Below are 23,461 nucleotides of genomic sequence, written 5' to 3'. Positions count from 1 at the left end.
TGATCCAAACCATTCATATGTCTGGGGAAAGGCCTATATCTGTATGAATAGTTCTAGAAATCCTATTTGATTTAACGACCTAGCCGACTCTTAAGACCAAATTTTGCATTTGGCTAAGTAAATTTCATGTTGAAATGGGGTAACTCTGCCTGTGCTCAATTATCCAAATCCTTAATATAGGGGCTACTTTCCAGTGATCCATTCGACTAAGACTGTATGTGTGTGACAAATTCTAAAAATCATACATGTTTCAATGACTTGTCCAATTTCAAGTCAGAGGGCTACTTTTTAGTGATCCAAACCATTCATATGTCTAGGGGAAGGCCTATATTTGTATTAATAGTTCTCAAAATCCTATTTGATTCAACGGCATGGCCGACTTTTAAGACCAAATATCGCATTTGGCTAAGTAAATTTTATGTCAAAATGGGGTATCCCGACCTCTATTCTATTGTCCAAATCTTTAATATGGCGGGCTACTCTCCAGTGATCCATTCGACTAGGCCCGTATGTGTATGACTAATTCTTAAAATCGTTCTCGTTTGAATGACTTGTCCGATTTGAAGTCGGAGGGCTAGCTTTTAGTGATCCAAACCATTCTTATGTCTGAGGGGAAGGCCCGTATCTGTATGAGTAGTTCTAAAAATCCTATTTGTTTAAACGACTTAGCCGACTTTTAAGACCAAATTTTGCATTTGGCAAAGTGAATTTCAAATCGATAAGGGGTAACCCGGCCTCTACTCAATTGTCCAAATCCTTAATATGGCGGGCTACTCTCCAATGATCCATACGACAAAGTTCCTATGTTTGTAACTAATTCTTAAAATCATACCCATATGTGTATGACCAGTTCTAGAAATCTTATTTGTTTCAACGACTTAGTTGACTTTTAAGACCAAACTTTGCATTTGGCTAAGTAAATATCAAGTCGAAAAGGGGTTTCCCGGCCTCTACTCAATTGTCCAAATCATTATCATAGGGGACTACTTTCCTGTGATTAAGAACATTTGAAGTCGAAAAGGGGTAGCCCGACCTCTACTCAATTGTCGAAATCAATAACAGGGAGGGCTACTTTCTAGTTATCCATTCGACTGGCTCCGTATGTGTGTGGCTGATTCGAAAAATCATACCTGTTTTATTGACTTGTCCGATTTCAAGTTGGAGGGCTACTTTCTAGTGATCCAAATCATTCATATGTCTGGTGGAAAGCCCCGTATGTGTATGACTAGTTCTGAAAATCCAATATGTTTCAATGAAATAGCCGACTTTTAAGACCAAACTTTGCATTTGGCTAAGTAAATTTCAAGTCGAAAAGGGGTGACCCGACCTCTATTTTATTGTCCAAATCTTTAATATGGCGGGCTACTCTCCAGTGATCCATTCGACTAGGCCCGTATGTGTGTGAGTAATTCTTAAAATCCTTGTTGTTTAAATGATATGTCTGATTTAAAGTTAGAGGGCTACCTTTTAGTGATCCAAACCATTCTTATGTCTGAGGGGAAGTCCCATATCTGTTTGAATAGTTTTAAAAATCCTATGCGTTTCAACGACTTAGTTGACTTTTAAAACCAAATTTTGCATTTTGCTAAGTGAATTTCAACTCAAAAAGGGATAACCCAGCCTCTATTCAATTGTCCAAATCCTTAATATAGGGGCTACTTTCCAGTGATCCATTCGACTATCCCCGTATATGTGTGACTAATTCTAATAGTCATACATGTTTGAATGACTTGTCCGATTTCAAGTCAAAGTGCTACTTTCTAGAAATCTTATTGTTTCGATGACTTAGTCGACTTTTAAGACCAAACTTTGCATTTGGCTAAGTAAATATCAAGTCGAAAATGGGTAACCCGGCCTCTACTCAATTGTCCAAATCGTTATCATAGAGGACTACTTTCCAGTGACTAAGAAAATTTGAAATCGAAAAGTGATAGCTCGGCCTCTACTCAATTGTCAAAATCATTAACATGGAGGGCTACTTTCTAGGGATCCATTTGACTTGTTCTATATGCGTGTGACTAATTCTAAAAATCATACTTGTTTCGATGACTTGTCATATTTCAAGTAGGGGGGCTACTTTCTAGTGATCCAAACCATTCATGTCTGGTGGAAAGTCCCGTATGTGTATGACTAGTTCTAAAAATCCTATTTTTTTCAACGATATAGCCGACTTTTAAGACCAAACTTTGCATTTGGCTAAGTAAATTTCAGGTCGAAAAGGGGTAACCCTACCTCTATTCTATTGTCCAAATCTTTAATACGGCGGGCTACTCTCCATTGATTCATACGACTAGGCCCGTATGTGTGTGACTAATTCTTAAAATCATTTCTGTTCGAATGACTTGTCCAATTTGAAGTCAGAGGGCTTCTTTTTAGTGATCCAAACCATTCTTATATATGAGGTGAAGTCCCGTATCTACATGAATAGTTCTAAAAATCCTATTTGTTTCATCGTCTTAGCCGACTTTTAAGACCAAAATTTTCATTTTGCTAAGTAAATTTCAAGTTGACAAGGGGTAACCCGACCTCTACTCAATTGTCCAAATACTTAATATAGCGGGCTACTCTCCAATGATCCATTCGACAAAGTCCGTATGTTTGTAACTAATTCTTTAAATCATACCTGTTTCAATGACTTGTCCGATTTCAAGTTAGAGGGCTACTTTTTTTTGATCCAAACCATTCAAATGTCTGGGGGGAAGGCCCATATGTTTGTGGCCAGTTCTAGAAATCATATTTGTTTCTCAATGACTTAGGCGACTTTTAAGCCAAACTTTGCATTTGGCTAAGTAAATATCAAGTCGAAATGGGGTAAGCTAGCCTCTACTCAATTGTCCAAATCATTATCATAGAGGTCTACTTTCTATTGACTAAGAAAATTTGAAGTCGAAAAGTGGTAGCCCAGCCTTTAGTCAATTATCGAAATCATTAACATGGTGGGCTGCTTTCTAGTGATCCATTCAACTGGTTCCGTATGCGTGTAGCTAATTCTAAAAATCATACATGTTTCAATTACTTGTCCGATTTCAAGTCAGAGGGCTACTTTTTAGCGATCTAAACCATTCATATGTCTGGGGGAAGGCCTATATTTGTATGAATAATTCTAGATATCTTATATGATTCATGGACTTAGCCGACTTTTAAAACCAAACTTTGCATTTGGCTAAGTAATTTTCAAAGGGAAAAGGTGTAACCCAGCATCAACTCAATTGTCCAAATCTTTAATATGGCGGGCTACTCTCCAATGATCTATTCGACTTGGCCCATATGTGTGTTACTAATTCTTAAAATCATACCTATTTAAATGAATATTCCGATTTGAAGCCGGAGGGCTACTTTTTTAGTTATCCAAACCCTTCTTATGTCTATGGGGAAGGCCCGTATGAATAGTTCTAAAAATCCTATTTGTTTCAAAGACTTAGACGACTTTTAAGACCAAATTTTGCATTTGGCTAAGTGAATTTCAAGTCGATAAGTTCGACTAGGCCCGTATGTGTGTGAGTAATTCTTAAAATCATATCTATTTCAATGACTTGTCTAATTTGAAATTAGAGGGCTACTTTTTAGTGATCGAAACCATTCATATGTCTGGGGGAAGGCCCGTATGTGTGTGACCAGTTCTTGAAATCTTACTTGTTTCAACAACTTAGCCGACTTTTAAAACCAAACATTGCATTTGGCTAAGTAAATAGCAAGTTGAAGAGGGGTAACCCGGCCTCTACTCAATTGTCCAAATCATTATCATAGAGGACTACTTTCCAGTGACTAACTAAATTTGATGTCGAAACGCGGTAGCTCAGCCTCTACTCAATTGTTGAAATCATTAACATGGAGGGCTACTTTTAGTGATCCATTCGACTGGTTCTGTATGCGTGTGGCTAATTCTAAAAATCACACCTCTTTCAATGACTTGTCTGATCTCAAGTCAAAGGGCTACTTTCTAGTGATCCAAACCATTCATATGTCTGGTGGAAAGGCCCGTATGTGTGTGACTAGTTCTAAAAATCCAATTTGTTTCAACGACTTAGCCGACTTTTAGGACCAAATTTTGCATTTGGCTAAATAAATTTCTTGTTGTAAAGAAATAACTCGGCCTCTACTCAATTGCTTAAATCCTTAATATGGCGGGCTACTATCCAGAGATCCATTCGACTATGACTGTATGTGTGTGACTAATTCTAAAAATCATACATGTTTCAATGATTTGTCCGATTTCAAGTCAATGGGTTGCTTTTTAGTGATCCGATCCATTCATATATCTAGGGAAAGGCCTAGATCTGTATGAATAGTTTTAGAAATCGTATTTGATTCAACGACTTAGCCCACTCTTAAGACCAAATTTTGCATTTGGCTAAGTAAATTTCAAGTCAAAAATGGGTAACTAGGCGTTTGTTCAATTATCCAAATCCTTAATATAGCGGTCTACTTTCCGGTGATCCATTCGACTAGGCCCGTATATGTGTGACTAATTCTAAAAATCATACATGTTTCAATGACTTGTCGGATTTCAAGTCTGAGGGCTACTTTTTAGTGATCCAAACCGTTCATATGTCTTGGGGAAGGCCAATATCTGTATGAATAGTTCTAGAAATCCTATTTGATTCAACGACATGGCCGACTTTTAAGACCAAACTTTGCATTTGGCTAAGTAAATTTCAAGTCGAAAAGGGGTAACCCGACCTCTATTCTATTGTCCAAATCTTTAATATGGCGGGCTACTCTCCAGTGATCCATTCGACTAGGCCCGTATGTGTGTGACTAATTCTTAAAATTATTCCTGTTTGAATGACTTGTGCGATTTGAAGACGAAGGGCTCCCTTTTAGTGATCCAAACCATTCTTATGTCCGAGGGGAAGGCCCGTATCTGTATGAATTGTTGTAAAAATCATATTTGTTTCAACGACTTCGTCGACTTTTAAGCCCAAATTTCGCATTTGGCTAATTTTATTTCAAGTCGATAAGAGGTATCCCAGCCTATACTCAATTGTCCAAATCCTTAATATGGTGGGCTACTCTCCAGTAATCCATTCGACGAAGCCTCTATGTTTGTAACTAATTCTTAAAATCATACCTGTTTCAATGACTTGTCTGATTTCAAGTCAGATGGCTACTTTTTAGTGATCCAAACCATTCATATGTCTGGGGAAAGGCCTATATCTGTTGGAATAGTTCTAGAAATCCTATTTAATTCAACGACTTAACCGATTTTTAAGACCAAATTTTGCATTTGGCTAAGTAAATTTCAAGTTGAAAAGGGGTAACTCGGCCTCTACTCAATTGTCCAAATCCTTAATATGGCGGGCTACTTTCCAGTGATCCATTCGACTAGGCCCGTATATGAGTGACTAATTCTAAAAATCATACGTGTTTCAATGACTTGTCCGATTTCAAGTCTGAGGGCTACTTTCTAGTGATCCAAACCATTCATATGTTTTGGGGAAAGGCCCCTATGTGTGTGAGTAGTTCTAAAAATCTAATTGGTTTCAACGACTTAGCTGACTTGTTAGCCCAAAATTTGCCTTTGACTAAGTAAATTTCTAGTCGAAAAGGGATAACCCGGCCTCTACTCAATTGTCTAAATCCTTTTTCTGGAGGGCTACTATCCAATGATCCTTTTGACTATGACTGTATGTGTGTGACTAATTCTAAAAATCTTACATGTTTCTATGCGTTGTCCGATTTCAAGTCAGAGAGCTACTTTTTAGTGATCCAAACCATTCATATGTCTCAGGAAAGGCCTATATCTCTATGAATAGTTCTACAAATCCTATTTGATTCAACAACTTAGCCGACTTTTAAGTCCAAATTTTGCATTTGGCTATGTAAATTTCTGGTCAAAAAGGGATAACCCGGCCTCTACTCAATCGTCCAATTCCTTAATATGTCGGGCAACTATCTAGTGATCCATTTGACTAAGATTATATGTGTGTGACTAATTCTAAAAATCATACATGTTTTAATGACTTCTCCAATTTCAAGTCAAAGGGCTATTTTCTTGTGATCCAAACCATTCATATTCTGGGGGAAGGGCCCGTATTTGTATGACTAGTTCTAAGAATCCAATTTGTTTCAACGACTTAGCCGACTTTTAAGACCAAATTTTGCATTTGGCTAAGTAAATTTCTAGTCGAAAAGGGATAACCCGGCCTCTAATCAATTATCCAAATCCTTAATATGGCGGGCTACTATTCAGTGATTCTTTCGACTAAGACTGTATTTGTGTGACTAATTCTAAAAATCATACACGTTTCAATGACTTGTCCGATTTCAAGTCAGAGGGCTACTTTTTAGTGGTCCAAACCATTCATATGTCTGGGGAAAGGCCTATATCTGTATGAATAGTTCTAGAAATCCTATTTGATTCAACGACTTAGCCGACTTTTAAGACCAAATTTTGGATTTGGCTAAGTAAATTTGAAGTCAAAAATGGGTAACCCGGCCTCTGCTCAATTGTCAAAATCCTTAATATAGCGGGCTACTTTCCAGTGATCCATTCGACTAGGCTCGTATACGAGTGACTAATTCTCAAAATCATAAATGCTTCAATGACTTGTTCGATTTCAAGTCAGAGAGCTACTTTCATGTGTTCCAAAGCATTCATAAGTCTGGGGAAAGGCCCGTATGTGTATAACTAGTTATGAGAATCCAATTTGTTTCAATGACTTGGCCGACTTTTAAGACCAAAATTTGCATTTGGCTAAATAAATTTCTAGTCGAAACGGGATAACCTGTCCTCAACTCAATTGTTCAAATCCAAAATATGGCGGGCTACTATCCAGTCATCCATTCGATTAAGACTGTATGTGCGTTACTAATTCTAAAAATCATACATGTTTCATTGACCTGTCCGATTTCAAGTCAGAGTGCTACTTTTTAGCGATCCAAACCATTCATATGTCTGGGGTGAATGCCCGTATGTGTATGACTAGTTCTAAAAATCTTATTTGTTTCAATGACTTCGCCGACTTTTAAGAATGAATATTGCATTTGGCAATGTAAATTTCAAGTCGAAAAGGGGTAACCCCTCATCTAATCAATTGTTCAAATCCTTAATATAGCAGGCTACTTTCCAGTGATCCATTCGACTAGGCCCGTATATGTGTGACTAATTCTAAAAATCGTACCTGTTTTAATAACTTGTCGGATTTCAGGGCAGAGGGCTTGTTTCTAGCGATCCAAACCATTATATGTCTAGGGAAAGGCCCGTATGTTTAAAAATCCTATTTGTTTCATTGACTTAATCGACTTTTAAGGCCAAATTTTGCATTTGGCTTAGTAAATTTCATGTCGAAAAGGGGTAACATGGCCTCTAATAAATTGTGCAAATCCTTAATATGGCGTGCTACTTTCCTGTGATCCATTCGACTAAGCTCGTATGTGTGTTACTAATTCTAAAAATCATACATGTTTCAATGACTTGTCCAATTTCAAGTCGGAGGGCTATTTTTGACTGATCCAAACCATTCATATGTCTGTGGGAAGGCTTATATTTGTATGAATAGTTCTAGAAATCCTATTTGATTCAACGACTTACCTAACTTTTAAGACCAAACATTGCATTTGGCTAAGTAAATTTCAAGTCGAAAAGGGGTAACCCAACCTCTACTCAATTGTCCGAATCTTTAATATGGTTTGCTTTTCTCCAGTAATCTGTTGAAATATGCACGTATTTGTGTTCTAATTCTTGAAATTATACCTGTATGAATGACCTGTCCGATTTGAAGTCAGAGGGCTACTTTTTAGTGATCCAAACCATTCTTATGTCTGAGGGGAAGGCCCGTATTTGTATGAATAGTTCTAAAAATCGGATTTGTTTCAACGACTTAGCCATCTTTTAAGACTAAATTTTGCATTTGGCTAAGTGAATTTCAAGTCGACTAGATCCGTATGTGTGTGGCTAATTCCAGTGATCCATTCGACTAGTTTCGTATTTGTGTGGCTAACTCTAAAAATATTACCTGTTTCAATGACTTCTCCGATTTCAATTCAGAGGGCCAATTTTTAGTTATCCAAACCATTTATATGTCTGGTGGAAAGGCCCGTATGTGTATGACTGGTTCTAAAATCCCTATTTGTTTCAACGACTTATGCAACTTTTATGACCAATTTTTGCATTTGGATAAGTAAATTTCAAGTCGGAAAGGTGTAACCCGGCCTCTACTCAATTGTTCAAATCTTTAATATGGCGGGTTACTTTCCAGTGATCCATTCAACTAGGCCCCGTATGTGTGTCACTAATTCTAAAAATCATACCTGTCTCAATGACTTTTCCGATTTCAAGTCAGATGACTACTTTTTAGTGATCCAAACCATTCCTATGTCTAGGGGGAAGGCCTGTATCTATATAAATAGTTGTAGAAGTCCTTTATGTTTGGACGACTTAGCCGGCTTTTTAGACCAAATTTTGCATATGGCTAAGTAAATTTCAAGTCGAAAAGGGGTAGCCCGGCCTCTACTCAATTACCAAAATCCAATTTGTTTCGAGTGATTCATTCGACTAGTTCCGTATGTGTGTGGATAATTCTATAAATCATACCTATTTAAATGACTTGTCTGATTTGAAGTCAGGGGGCTAATTTTTAGTGATCCAAACCATTCATATGTCTGGGGGGGGGGGGGGGGGGAAGGCCCGTATGTGTAAGACTAGTTCTGAAAATCCAATTTGTTTCAATGACTTAGGCGACTTTTATGACCAAAATTTGCATTTGTCAAAGTAAATTTTAAGTTGAAAAGGGGTAACCCGACCTCTGCTCAATTGTCCAAATCCTTAAAATTGCAAGCTACTTTCTAGTGATCCATTCGACGAGGCCCATATATGTGTGACTAATTCTAAAAATCATACCTGTTTCAATGACTTGTTCGATTTAAAGTCAGAGGGCTACTTTTTATTGATCCAAACCATTCATATGTCTAAGTGGAAGTCCTGTATCTGTATGAATTGTTCTAGAAATCTTATTTGTTTCAACGAATTAGCCGGCTTTTAAGACCAAATTTTGCATTTGGGTAAGTAAATTTCAAGTCAAAAAGGGGTAGCCCATCCTCTACTCAATTGTCGAAATCACCAACATGGAGGGCTACTTTCTAGTGATCCATACGACTAGTTCCGTATGTGTGTGGCTATTTCTATAAATCATACCTGTTTCAATGACTTCTCCGATTTCAAGTCAGAGTGCTAAATTTTAGTTGTCCAAACCATTCATATGTCTAGGGGAAGGCCTATATCTGTATGACTCATTCTAAAAATCCTATTTTATTCAACGACTTAGCCGACTTTTAAAACCAAATTTTGCATTTGGCTAAGTAAATTTCGAGTCGAAAAGGGTTAACATGTCATCTACTCAATTGTTCAAATCTTTAATATGGTGGTTTACTTTCCAGTGATCCATTTAACTAGGCTTGTATGTGTGACTAATTCTATAAATTATACCCGTTATAGTGACTTGTCTGATTTCAAGTTAGAGAGCTACATTTTAGTGATTCAAACCAATCATATGTCTGGAGGTAAGGCATGTATGTGTGTGATTAGTTCTAAAAATCCTATTTCTTTCAACAACTTACCCGACTTTAAGACCAAATTTTACATTTGGCTAAGTGAATTTCAAGTTGATAAGGGGTACCCCGGCCTCTACTCAATTGTCCAAATCCTCAAAATGGCGGGCTACTTTCTAGTGATCCATTCAACTAGCTCCTTATGTTTTTGACCAAATCTTAAAATTATTCCCGTTTTTGTGACTTGTCCGATTTCAAGTCGGAGGGCTACATTTTAGTGATCCAAACCAATCATTTGTCTGGAGCAAGGAATTCAATATCGGTTACGTATCGGCCGTATCAGCTGATACGTAATGGTAACGGTCCAGTCCGTTATGCGATATGGGGTCAAAACGGGCACTCCCCCGATTCTGTATGTGTAATGGCCCCATAACGACTGTTACTGCCCTGTAACGGTCAAGGCATAACGGTTCAAGAACGGTTAGTTTTTTTTCTTCTTTTTAAGGTCTGACTTTTTACTTTTTTTTGTACTTCTTTCTTTCAAACTGTTTCTAAATCATTCTATTGCAATTTTCGACCACTCTTAGCTTGAAATTACAGATAAAAACAACTTATATTAAGGATTTTCTTGATTCGAAGCTCCATGGGTCATTTTCCATAAATTCTTCAAAAATAGGTATTTATACTTTTTATTCGATGTGTTTCTGTTTTAATGGTAGAATATGATGTGTTAATCATAATAGAACATATTAATGTCCATTTTACAGATCGTTGTTGTGATTTTATATTTTTTTATAATTTTTTTCTATTTACGCACTATTTTCGGCCTTTTTTAAAAAAAAATTGAAAAATTAATTTTTATTCAATGTGTTGCTGTTTTAATGGCAGAATATGTTGTGTTAATCATAGTAGAATATATTAATGTACATTTTAAAGATTCTTATTGTGATTTTATATTTTTTTCTAATTTTTTTATATTTACGCAATATTTTCGGCCATTTTTTTTAAATTCGAAAAATCATTTTTTATTTAATGTGTTGCTGTTTTTATGGTAGAATATGATGTGTTAATCATAGTAGAACATGTTAATGTCCATTTTACAAATTCTTATTGTGATTTTATATTTTTTTTATAATTTTTTTCTATTTACGTATTATTTTCGGCCCTTTTTTTTTAAATTCGAAAAATCATTTTTTATTTAATATGTTGTTGTTTTTATGGTAGAATATGATGTGTTAATCATAGTAGAACATATAAATGTCAATTTTACAGATTCTTATTGTGATTTTATATTTTTTTATAATTTTTTTCTTTTTATGCACTATTTTCGCCCCTTTTTTTAAAATTTGAAAAATCATTTTTTGTTTAATGTGTTACTGTTTTAATGGTAGAATATAATGTGTTAATCACAGTAAAACATATTAATGCCCATTTTACAGATTCTTATGGTGATTTTATATTTTTCTATAATTTTTTCTATTTACGCACTATTTTCGGCCCTAGTTTTTTAAATTCGAAAAATCATTTTTTATTTATTGTCTTGCTGTTATAATGGTAGATTATGATGTGTTAATCATAGTAGAACATATTAATGTCCATTTTATAGATTCTTATTGTGATTTTATATTTTTTTATAATTTTTTTCTATTTACGCACTATTTTCAACCTTTTTTTAAAAAAAATCAAAAAATCATTTTTTATTTTTTGTGTTGCTGTTTTTTTGGTAGAATATAATGTGTTACTCATAGTAGAACATATTAATGTCCATTTTACATATTCTTATTGTGATTTTATATTTTTTTTATATTTTCGAATTAGTGACTTTATGTTTATATTTTCTTATATTGGACAAGTTTTGGAGCTTCTTAGGGTTTAGAACATAAAATCATCTTTATTGATTAGATTCTGAAAACTGTATATAAATTTAGAATAATGAGTAGACTCACAATCTCACATAGACATAGGTCATATCTAATCTATATCTAGTATATACCTGAAATGTCTGGGTCTGGCCAACAAGTAAGTGAGGATATTGGATGACAACATTTTTAGAGGGTTGGTGGTACTAGGCACTAAATGAAGTGCAACTATTGTGATATACTAGTTAGTGGTGGAATTATGGGTCTGAAACAACATTTGCTGGACAAGTCGAAGGGTAAACGTGTTGCTGGACAAAAGAAGAAATATGAAATTTTGGATGCGGCTCAACAGGAGGTGTTTGGTCTTGAATATATGGGCATTCGTGATGAAGATATTATTGATTCTGACAAACATTCAGATTGGGAATTAACTATTGCTAGGAGAGATAGCTTGCGACTAGCTCGTGAAGAGGAAGGACGTCGTCGCATGTTTGGCGCGAGTGGGCCAATACGTGATACTGCTTGCTGCATGTGGGGGTGGGTAGGTTTGGAGGGTTACGACGTATGTTTGGGAGCCGACGAGAGACATCTTCACGTGATAACCCTATAAATTTGGATGAAGAAGTAAATAAGCCTACGAGACCCTCATTGATCCAATCCTGTTTAGGTAAGAACTAAAAAGAAGATAAAACAAATTGGGGGGGGAGGGGGGGTGCAGGTTTGGCCGGTTACGATGTATGTTTGGGAGCCGACAAGAGACATCTTCACGTGATGCCCCTATACATTTGGATGAAGAAGTAAATAAGCCTAAGAGACCCTTTATTGATCCAATTCTGTTTAGGAAAGAACTAACTAAACAAAAGTTGATAAAACAAAATGGGGGGGGGGGGAGGGGCAGGTTTGGTGGGTTACGACGTATGTTTGGGAGCCGACGAGAGACATCTTCACGTGATGCCCCTATACATTTGGATGAAGAAGTAAATAAGCCTAAGAGACCCTTTATTGATCCAATCCTGTTTAGGTAAGAATCAACTAAACAAAAGAAGATAAAACAAATGTGGAGTAGAACTTCCGTTGAGAAGCTAGGTAGGGCAGCAACAAAGTTATTTATACATGCCAACATACCTCCTAAAGCAGCCAAATTCTCCATATTGGCAGGTGGTAATTGATGCAGCAGCATAAGCAGGTGAAAGAATTAAAGCTCCCACGGTTAGGGATATTAAGGGGAAATAGACAGATGCAGAGTATGCAGATGTGAAAGCATACGTGCCTGCCTTTAAACCTGTATGGCAGGCCAGAGGATGCACGATCATGTGTGATGGTTGGACCGGCCCAACTAGACGCAGCATAATCAACTTCATGGTGTATTGTCACACTACAAGTCAATTGATGCCTCAAACGTAACAAAATATTCTAATTATATTATTAGACTAATGGATAAAGTTGTGGATAAGATTGGATAGGAGAATGTAGTGCAGATTGTGACTGATAATGAAGCATCATATAAGCTTGTAGGACGTAAGTTGATGAAAAAGAAACCACATCTTTTTTGGTTACCATGTGCTGCCCATTGTATTGATCTTATATTAGAAGATATTGGAAAGAAGAAGAATGTTAAGGAAGAGAAGTGACAATGTTTATTTACAAGGGCAAGAGAAGTGACAATGTTTATTTACAACCATAACCAAGTAGTCGCAATAATGAGGAAGTTCACGAAAGGACGAGAGTTGTTGAGGCCAGCATAGGGGAGAGTTGAGTGAGATGTTCACTTCCCGAGATTAGCTTAACACAAAACATGGGCAGAAGACATCAGGGACACCGGTTTAAGTTGGGAACACCATACGAGACAATAAATATTGGAAGAGGGTCAAGTCGATCCTAAAGGTGATGGAGCCACTAATGAGGGTACTCCGTCTTGTTGAAACCGACGAAGTACCTACCATGGGCTTCCTATACGATGCTATGGATAAGGCAAAGTTGGCAATTCAACGTGATTGTAGAAGCTAAGAGTCTTATTGGAGGATGATCGACAAGAGATGGACAAGATAACTCCATAACGATCTTCATGCAGTAGGTTACTACCAAAATCCTAGGTACAGATATACCCAATCATTTGTTGCAGATAATGAAATTCGTGTCGAGCTAAAGAATGTGATAAAGAGATTAGAGCCTGACTTAGATATGCAAATAAAGGCATTGAATGAATTAGATACATTTGGAAATCGCCTGGGTAGCTTTGGAGATGCTCTTGCACAACATGTAGTATCTAGGTTGCAACCGGCCGAATGGTGGATGAATTTCTGAGAGAGTATGAAGGCTCTTTAAAACATTGCAGTAAAAGTTTTGAGCCAGACAACTTCTTCTAGCTGCAAAAGGATTTGGAGTTGTTTTGCACTTATTCATTCAAAGAATAGGAATAGATTGCAGACTAGGACATTGGATAGACTTGTATTCATGCACTACAATATGAACTAAGAATGCAACGACATCATAGGAGCATTACAGCCACCGATGTCACAAACTATTATCCAATAAACTTGGACAAGATCTATGATGAGGATGACCTGCTTCTACCTTGGTTGGAAACAAGGGAAAAACAAATTGAAGAGGATAGCAAAGAGTTGGAAATTGATGACCCACTAATACGCACTGCGCAACAAGAGAGTCTTGCAGATGTGTTGGACCCAGTAAGAGGGGCAACTCTTATGCCAAGTACGGCTCAAGATCAACAAAAGAGTATGAGCAGTGGTAGCGTGACGATGTCGGATGATGGTGATGATGACGCCCCTGCCCCTGGTGGTGGCACTTCTAGTGTTGCTCAGTACACCATACAGCCATCTACAGATCGTGATGCCGATGAACATCGACAAGATAGTACACAAGGTCGAACTTATGACTGTACCGAGTCACGATACAACCAGCAGGAGGAGGGTAGGTCTAGTGGTGCACCGGGTCCGGGAGGTCTGGAATATCAGCAGGCTCATGGTCCTGCTTATTATGATGGATATTCATCCTATCCAATTGGATTATGATTATAGTTATACTGAGCCTGTTCCATCACGTTCATGTTAGAGTAGTCCTCCCAATCTATATTCATATGATTATAGATATCCAGATCCAAATCCAAGTTACTCATCACAGACACACTCTCAATCTCAAGATTCTCAACAGCCTGAGTACGGGCACCAGTATGGCTTTTCGACGGGCACTGGTGGATATCCTTACTCGGGGTCGGAGTCATTGCCTAGTCAGAATCAGTTATCCTCTGGTTTCGTTGATCTAGTATTTCCTTCTGGCACTGGATATTATAGATATGCAGCACCTCCACCTATTGGACTAGTCTCAGCCTGATGATGACGATGACGATGATGTGGAAGTCGAGCAACCACAAAAAGGCAGATTTTCATTTTGGTGGTGACTTGTGATTGTAAGTATATTTTTGTATAAGGTAAGTATTTGCAGCATACATCAGTATTAGTGCAAGCAGCCAAGCACACACTTGAAACTGCCGAACTTGTATTTAAAATAGCTCCCTTGACAACCAATCAAGTAATCCTTAATGAAGTTGTTGGGGAGTATATCAGAGACAACTAATTTTATTTTTTTTTAATACTCTTGACTTGAGGATTGCAGGTCACAGGACAGGAATCACCGTCACAGCCACGGGTATGTTTAATTCTTAATAAATGAATATAGAATAAATTATGAAAAATAATTGCAAACACCTACACATGTAAGATATTTTCATATTACATTCATTCTAATATTCCTATCATTGATAGTAGATAGGTAGAAAATTAAATGTATGAGTTTTGCAGTCAAATCCAGGTTGTCTGGTTCATGAATTCATCAGACAGTCCGATACAACTTCTCACCAAATAGTGGATCGTTACACCACCATAAACATGTTCCAATTTACAAATGAATGCATATTTGGAATGCTTAGAATATTCCGGATTTAATCCATATTTTTTTGGCAAAAAACAAAAAAAATAAATAAATAACTAAATAAAAAATGCACCGTTATGGGCCGTTACGCCCTCGTATCCGTATAGGTAATGGTGGGCACCATTACGCCCACCGATACTGATACGGAATACCATGGTTTGGAGGTAAGGCCGGTATGTGTGTGATTAGTTCTAAAAATCCTATTTATTTCAACGACTTAGCCAACTTTTAGGACCAAATTTTGCATTTGGCTAAATGAATTTCAAGTCGATAAGGGGTAACCCGGCCTCTACTCAATTTTCCAAATCCTCAAAATGGCAGGCTACTTTCTAGTGATCCATTCAACTAGGCCTGTATGTTTGTGACTAATTCTTAAAATCATAATTGTTTCAATGACTTGTCCGATTTCAAGTCAGAGGACCACTTTTTAGTGATCCAAACCATTCATGTCTGGGTGGAAGGCCCGTATATGTATAACTAGTTCTAGAAATCTTATTTGTTTCAACGACTTAGCCGACTTTTAACACCAAACTTTGCATTTGCCTAAGTAAATTGCAAGTTGAAAAGGGGTAACCCGGCCTCTACTCAGTTGTCCAAATCATTATCATGGAGGACTACTTTCCAGTGACTAAGAAAATTTCAAGTTGAAAAGGGGTAGCCTAGTCTCTACTCAATTGTCGAAATCATTAACATGGAAGGCTACTTTCTAGTGATCTATTCGACTAGTTCCATATGTGTAGCTAATTCTATAAATCATACATGTTTCAATGACTTGTCCGATTTCAAGTCAGAGGGTTAATTTTTTAGTTATCCAAACCATGCATATGTCTAGGGGAAAGGCCTGTATGTGTATAAGTAGTTCTAAAAATCCTATTTGTTTCAACGACTTAGCTGACTTTTAAGATGAAATTATGCATTTGGCTGATTAAATTTCAAGTCGAAAAGGGGCAACCTAGCCTCTACTCAATTGTTCAAATCCTTAATATGGCGGGATACTTTCCAGTGATCCATTTAACTAGGCCCGTATGTGTGTAACTAATTTTAAAAATCATAATTATTTCAATGATTTGTCCGATTTCAAATCAGATGGCTACTTTTTAGTGATCCAAACCATTCAAATGTCTAGGGGGAAGGCCGATATATGTATGACTAGTTCTAAAAATCATATTTGTTTCACCGACATACCCAACTTTTAAGACTAAATTTTGCATGTGGCTAATTAAATTTCAAGCCAAAAGGGGGTAATCAGGCCTTTACTTGATTGTCCTAATCATTAACATGGAGGACTACTTTCCAGTTACTAAGAAAATTTCAAGTCGAAAAGGGGTAGCCTGGCCTCCACTCAGTTGTCCAAATCATTAACTTGGAGGGCTACTTTTTAATAATCCATTCAACTAGTTCCGTATGTGTGTGGCTAATTCTAAGAATCATACCTGTTTTAATGGCTTGTTCGATTCTAAAAAAAACCCTCGGAGATGATAACTCCACTCAATTGTCCAAATCATTAACTTGGAGGGCTACTTTTTAATAATCCGTTCGACTAGTTCCGTATGTGTGTGGCTAATTCTAAGAATCATACCTGTTTTAATGACTTGTTCGATTCTAAAAAAAAAACCCTCGAAGATGATAACATCCTGCTCTTAGAGCAGGTTCTAAGGATACTAGCTGATTTAACCAACTTTTCTTTAATTTGGGTTTTTAATTGTTTTCTTTTCGTTTCATTTCTTCTTATTCTTCTTCTTTTCTTTTTTGGGTTTTTTTTTTTTTACCTTTGTGATGGGTTTTTTTTTTTTTGGTTATTACTATAGAAAATTATGATGCTTAAAATGCTGACCAAATTTTTTTTTGTTGTGCGTCTTGCACAATTTCAATAAAAAATAATTTCCACTTGTTCCTTGTTTCTTTTTGGGTTTTTTTTCCCCTTGTGATGGGCTTTTTTTCTTGTTGCTGTAGAAAATTATGATGCTTAAAATGCTAACCAAAAATTTGCTTTTTGGGCGTCTTGCACAATTTCCACTTGTTCCTTAGACAATTTGGTTCTTAGACATTGGATTAAGTTAGAAAGTAGTATCAAAACAGTAGGAAAAACAAGGAAATTGTTTTTCTATATACGTTTTCAAAAAATAAAAGAAAATGGCGTTGAAGAGCTTTGACGCTTGGTGTTTTTCCTTTAAATTGATGGGAATTAGTTGCACAGACTTTCTAACTAGGTGTTGCTTATGCTTGCACTCCCGCTTCCACTTCCTACATGTTTATACATTCTAACATTTTGAAATTGATGCTTCCTTGATCCCATGCCCAAACCTGTTGCTGATTCAGTTCCCAATTCCCACTTTGGGCAACTATATGAGGATACCCCATATTGTTCTTACAAGTTTTGTGCATGTAAAAAAGGTTTGTTATATCTTCTTCTTCTTTTGTAGAATTTACTTTTTGAATTTTAATTAGTTGAATCTTCTAAACAAATTGACTAGATTGTACTTGTTTTTGGTGAAGTAATAAACCTTGTTTAGATGAATTTTACATGGACATAAGATTGCTTGATTCGCCTTGTATTATTGTATCTAGCACTAACACTTATTTGTTCCCTAACTTGAGATTTAAGCAAATATCCATGAGAAAGTAAAAGTTTTCATTATGTCGCGAAACCAAAATGGAATTAATAATTGGGATAGCCTGAGATTTGCCTCCTCCTTTGTCATGCAGCCCACAGTATCCATTGTGTACTTATCCAGGTGCTTGGGATCTACGCTTTGAGTTGGTTGAGAAAAATAATTGCATTCATATGGTTGGGTGATTACATCGCACACATGTGCCACTTTGGCACATGCTTGGTGTGTTAATAAGTAGAATCTCCCACACACCAAGCATGTTTTAATGGAATCTCTCACAGGGTCTGGCTCCATGGCTAAGTGTTAGATAGACTCTGTTTTAGCACTGAGATTATGGGATCAAGGGGTGTGGGGTATGTGTGTAGTGTGGGTGTCTTTTAAAAAAGAAATGCAATCTCTCACATGTATGTCACTTACAAAGCCATATTGTATTGCTAAAATCATCAATGCATATTAAATAAATATAACCAGACCCAACCTAGCTTGACTTTAATAGGGTCTATCACCTGTACCCGTCCCAAAAGGTGAGACCTCAACCCTACTAGATTTTCCTAACATGTCTAAGAGATGGGACCTGGACCCATTAAAACTAGATCGGGTCTATTATGTGGTACATATGTCCGGGTAGCCATCAACAACACCACATAGAATTAGTTGGATTTTTGAGATTTTAGTCATCCTCTGGTAGTCATCCAATCTAATAGATAGATGTTATGATTTCAATGGGTTGTGCTACCCTTGGCTTCCTTTCAAAAAAGTCATGGGTTTTTTCTAGTAATTTAGTCTAGCAGCATTCTGTTTGTGGTCGTGAGGGTGTTAAAATTCCTTGATACACGAATCTGTAACGGCTCAAGTTTTTAGGACAAGTGGTTGTTTGACATGGTATAGAGTAGAAGGTTATTTTCCCACAATATACCCCATTCTCTAATGGTTCATGCCATATGATGATCCCTTTTGCCATTTCCCTTTCACGGTCAAGATTGACAATTTCTGTTGTTTGTTTCTCGAAAATTTAAGGGCCAACTATTGCCATTTGCCCTTAACGAGTTAGGACCATGCTGTCGAGGTAATGCAATTTCTAAGTGCCTGCTTACCATCAATCACACTCTGCCATAGTGAAGTTTTTCTCCTTTCCTTACACATGCATGGCACACACGACTAGCAAGTAGGTATTTTGTTGGGTAAGGCATGTTCTTGGTGGTCCCCACTTCGATTCATCGGTCCCCACCTGGTGTACACAGCCGAAGAGGCACATCTACGACATTTGAGCCATCCAAGAGGTGGCCCCCAACCTTGAAGATCATGTAGCTCCAAGAATAGGCCAAATACGTTCACCGATGAGTGGATTGGCTTGATTTTTTTTTCATTGTACCAAGTGCATTAGATCTATACCATTCATTTAAGTGGATTGGCTTGATTTTTATTTTTATTTTTTTATGCCAGTTAATTTTAAGGCATGAGCTAAAAATGAGGCAATACAAATCTCAAGTAAACCACACCAAAAGAAATAGTGGTGATTGAACGCCCACCATTGAAAACTTCATAAGGCCACCGTAATGTTTATTTGCCATCCAACCTGTTGACCAGGTCACATACCCTTGGACAAAGAGAAAACACTAATAATCCAAAACTTTTATAGCCCCCCAGAAGCTTTCAATGGTGGGTGTTCAATCACCACTATTTCTTGTGATGTGGCCCTCCTAAGATTTTAGAATCTGCCTCATTTTGGGCTCATGCCCTAAAATTAGCAAACCCTCATTTTGGGCTTGTCCTAAAATGAGTTGGCAAAATGGATGAATGGCATGGATAAAACACATGCATCATGAAGGGCCCACAAAGCACCCACCAGCATTGCCTAGGATCACCTTGGTACTGGAGGCACTACAAGAAAATGCCCTTTTACTGAAATTGCGTCGGATGGGACGCAATGCGTCTAAGTACGAAAGTATGGTAAAGTGATAGAATGTAAGCTATGTCCTAGATGGGGGACAATTAGGACCAATTAAAAATTATGCCAATTAAAAACAAATTGCCTAGTTTAAATTAAATTCCATTTAAACTATACTAAGCCAATAGAGTGTTCAATCCAATAGAGTGTTCAATCCCATAGGATACACTTGATATGCAAGTAAAGCAACTAGCCTATAAAGATAGTGTATATGAGTATGTGGGATGTGATTCCTATCAATCTTAGACATTCATCTAATCATGCATCATAATTAAGCATTCAAAACACATAAGTATAATTAAATAAATGCGCAAAGACAATCCCAAACACGATCATATATAGTGGTTCGGGTACGTGCCTACTCCACTCCCGGCGGACTTACTCGCTCCTAGAGTGTACCGGATTTCACTATCGGAAGTTTTAAATCAGGTTCACCTCAAACCTTTATAGCTCTACACAAGGACTCTAAACATTTATGCCCTACAGAAGAGCAAGGATCCTACATAAGAACCCGACGCTTTAGGCCCTACAGAAGAGTCAAGGTCGTACACAAGAACCTAGATTTATGTCGTACATAAGGACAAGGGTCCTAATCCCGAACTCAACAATTTAGACCACACAGGCCAAGGTCCTATACAAGAACCTATAGTTTATGCCCTACACAAGAGCAAAGGTTCTACTCCTGAACCTAACAATTTAGGCCACACAGGCCAAGGTCCCAATCTCGAACCCGAGATTTATGCCCTACACAAGAGAAAGGGACCTGCTCCTGAACCCAGCATGTTTACTAAAGTTGGAGGCCTACGAAAGAACTTTAGTTGGTCTTTCTTTCAGCTAACCAACAACCTAGGTCTCACGCAAGAACCACAGATTTAGTCCACACAGGCCAAGGTCCTACACAAGAACCTAGGTGAGTTTGGGGATACAAACTCTTGCACTCCAACCTACACAAGGTCAAAGTACAAAACCGGATTCTTACACATGACACTTGTTGGATTGAGTCCCTTTTGTCGCTCCGTCTTGAGTCGCTTAATCTCCGCTCTCTCGTGCTTCATTCAACTCCTTGATGCTCCCTCGATCATGTTGCCGCCGCTTTGCCAAGGCTTCAGCTGCATGATCATTCTCCTTGTATATTATTCTTCTTCAAGATGACCAAGCTGATGGCAGTGGGTTGAATCTCCTACAACTAATGGGTAGTTGGTTTCCTAGGGGATTCAACAAGATGTGTCTCCTAGAAGACTTGGACAATGGTTTACGAAGATGCTTAAGTCCAATCTCTAGGAAATGGAGGAGTTCAAGCAAATCTCCAATGGTGAGGTTAGAATCCTCATTAGAGTTGAAATCTCAAGGGAGATGCTTGGAACTCATTGGAATGGTGGCAATGAATGAGGGATATGCATATGGGATCACCTTACCTCCGATTGCTCTAAAAACCCATCATTAAGCCCAAGAGCCAAATACCCTTTATAAATTGTTCGAGCTCCAATGGTAAAAAAATAAAAAAATAAAAAAATAAAAAAAATAAAAAAAAAAGTTGCAGAAAATGGCTTGTTCGGTGTCATCGAAGATTTCCTCGATGTCATCGAAAAATCCAGACAATATGATGGTTTCTTGCTGGACATATCTGGATCATTTATCAATTTCATCGACTGTCTTCGATTTAATCAAACATCAAGCCTTCGATGTCATCAAAGGGGTTTGATGTCATCGAGAAAATCAAGGGGAAAATCCACAAACCTTGGTGGACAATCTCTGGATCTCAATCGATGTCATCGAGGGGTCTTCAATGTCATCGAGAATTCTAGGGAGAAATCCAGTTTGATTGCTGGACATTTTCTGACTTTCAATCGATGTCATCGAAAACATAAGTTTCGATGTCATTGAAGGGACCTCTATGCCATCGAGAATTTCAGAGAAAAATCCAGTTGATTGTTGGACATCCCTGACTCTCAATCGATGTCATCGAGCAAGCCTTCGATGTCATCGAAAAGGAGCTTCAATTGCATCTCGATGCCATCGAAGTCTCACCGAAAACTGCTATTTTGGGCTATCTTTTGCACAACAGTTTCGCGCCTCTTCTAGCCTTGTTTATCATGTTTTTCTTGATTTTCTAAGGCTAATGGATGATCAATTAATTATTCCTATTAGGTCAAGATCATCTAGACGTGTAGGGTTTGTTTTGGGTTAGGGTGAGGGTCTCTAAGGCCACATGTTTGCCTATTCTTGCCGCCTTGATGCTTCTGCTTAGTTGTGTTTTTGATCTTCACTTTCCAAAGGCTCAACCAACTTTACGATGGAATGACTCTCATAATTGACAAACCAAGGTGCAAAAATGAGTGCACTAACATTACTAGCGCATTTTTTACTGGCGGCCATCTCTAAATGCCGATGATAATTGGAATCACCGGCAGCCATAAAAAAGTGCCCCCGATTTAGATAGGTGGGTCCTAGTAAAAGGGTTTTACTTATATATATAAAAAAAAAAGGGCGCCCTTTCAATATTTCACTCTCTTTCCATCTCTTCTCGCTCTCCCATCCTTGATCTCTCCACACGCCCTTCATTTCCCTCTCTCTTTCCCTCTCTTCTCGCTCTTCCTTCCTTGATCTCTCTCCCGTCTTGCTTCTCCCTCCGCCTTGCTCGATTTCTCTCCCATCTCGCTTCTCCCTCTCCCTTCCTCGATCTCTCTCCCTCATACTCTCTCGATGTCTCCCTCGTACTCTCTCAATCTCTCTCCCTTCCTCTCCCTTCCCCTCTCGATCACCCTGATTTCCCTCCCTCTCTCTTGATGTCTCTCTCCCTCGTTCTCTTCGATGCGCAGTTTCATCGATCTCTCTCCAACAGTTGAAGAGAATAGAAGAAATCAGAGGAGAAAGTCGAAGGTACTCTCTCTCTCTCTCTCTCTCTCTCTCTCTCTCTCTCTCTCTCATTTCCTCTTTTGATGGCCAGAAATTGGGCAGCAGCCATATCCGCTACTGTCCATGGCCGCCTACACATGTATTTTAACTGTTTGAAGAAATGCTTCAACCAAGAATCTTCTTGGAAAAAAGCATGCTACTGGTCATTTGGTATGGATCTCATTTCTCCCACTTGTAAATCAGGGATGGGTGTGGTTCTCTGCATAGAGAAGGCATCGTCTCAATCCGGTGTAGCTGGTGTTGTGGAAGCCGTTATGATTTTACAGATTTATGGACTGAGTTTTGGATCTGCCTGATTTTTGGACTGTTGTCCTAATGTGAGCATGAGAAATAGATGGACGAAGCATGCATAAGGGGAGTGTTAGAAGAATGGTTGCCTCTCCTCAGCTAATGCTTGTTTGCTTGTATCTTCTCACATACAAACGAGGATGTTCATCTACCTTGAGGGGCTCCATCTGCTTGTGTGCATGTATTAGGGGAGGATGATGTTTATAAGAAAGAAACTAAATCTTACAAACTCGTGGACTCCAGTAAGTCTTGCAGTGTGGGGCAAGAACTAGGAAGAGTGACTGTTGAACATATATTTCTCCTTGTGGGATGACATTTCTTGATGCTAAATGCTTGGAATTATTCCTTGAGGCAAACTTCACTTCTGAAACTTTTTAGAATTGGTTGATCTTTAACAGGTG

The 23,461-nt window shown here is 37.8% G+C and overlaps 2 long non-coding RNA genes across 2 annotated transcripts in view; both read left to right on the top strand.

Annotated features, from left to right (window-relative positions):
* Window positions 1-23,461, top strand: part of LOC131240654 (uncharacterized) — a 39,846-nt gene that overhangs the window by 13,980 nt on the left and 2,405 nt on the right. The gene's annotated exons all lie outside the window — the stretch shown is intronic.
* The window catches only part of LOC131240652 (uncharacterized), a 37,201-nt gene that overhangs the window by 13,069 nt on the left and 671 nt on the right, over window positions 1-23,461 (top strand). The gene's annotated exons all lie outside the window — the stretch shown is intronic.

This window comes from Magnolia sinica, chromosome 3 (genome assembly GCF_029962835.1).
Source record: "Magnolia sinica isolate HGM2019 chromosome 3, MsV1, whole genome shotgun sequence".
Taxonomy (NCBI): Eukaryota; Viridiplantae; Streptophyta; class Magnoliopsida; order Magnoliales; family Magnoliaceae; genus Magnolia; species Magnolia sinica.
The sequence above is the reverse complement of the archived record's forward strand: the minus strand, read 5'-3'. Positions and strand labels throughout refer to the sequence as shown.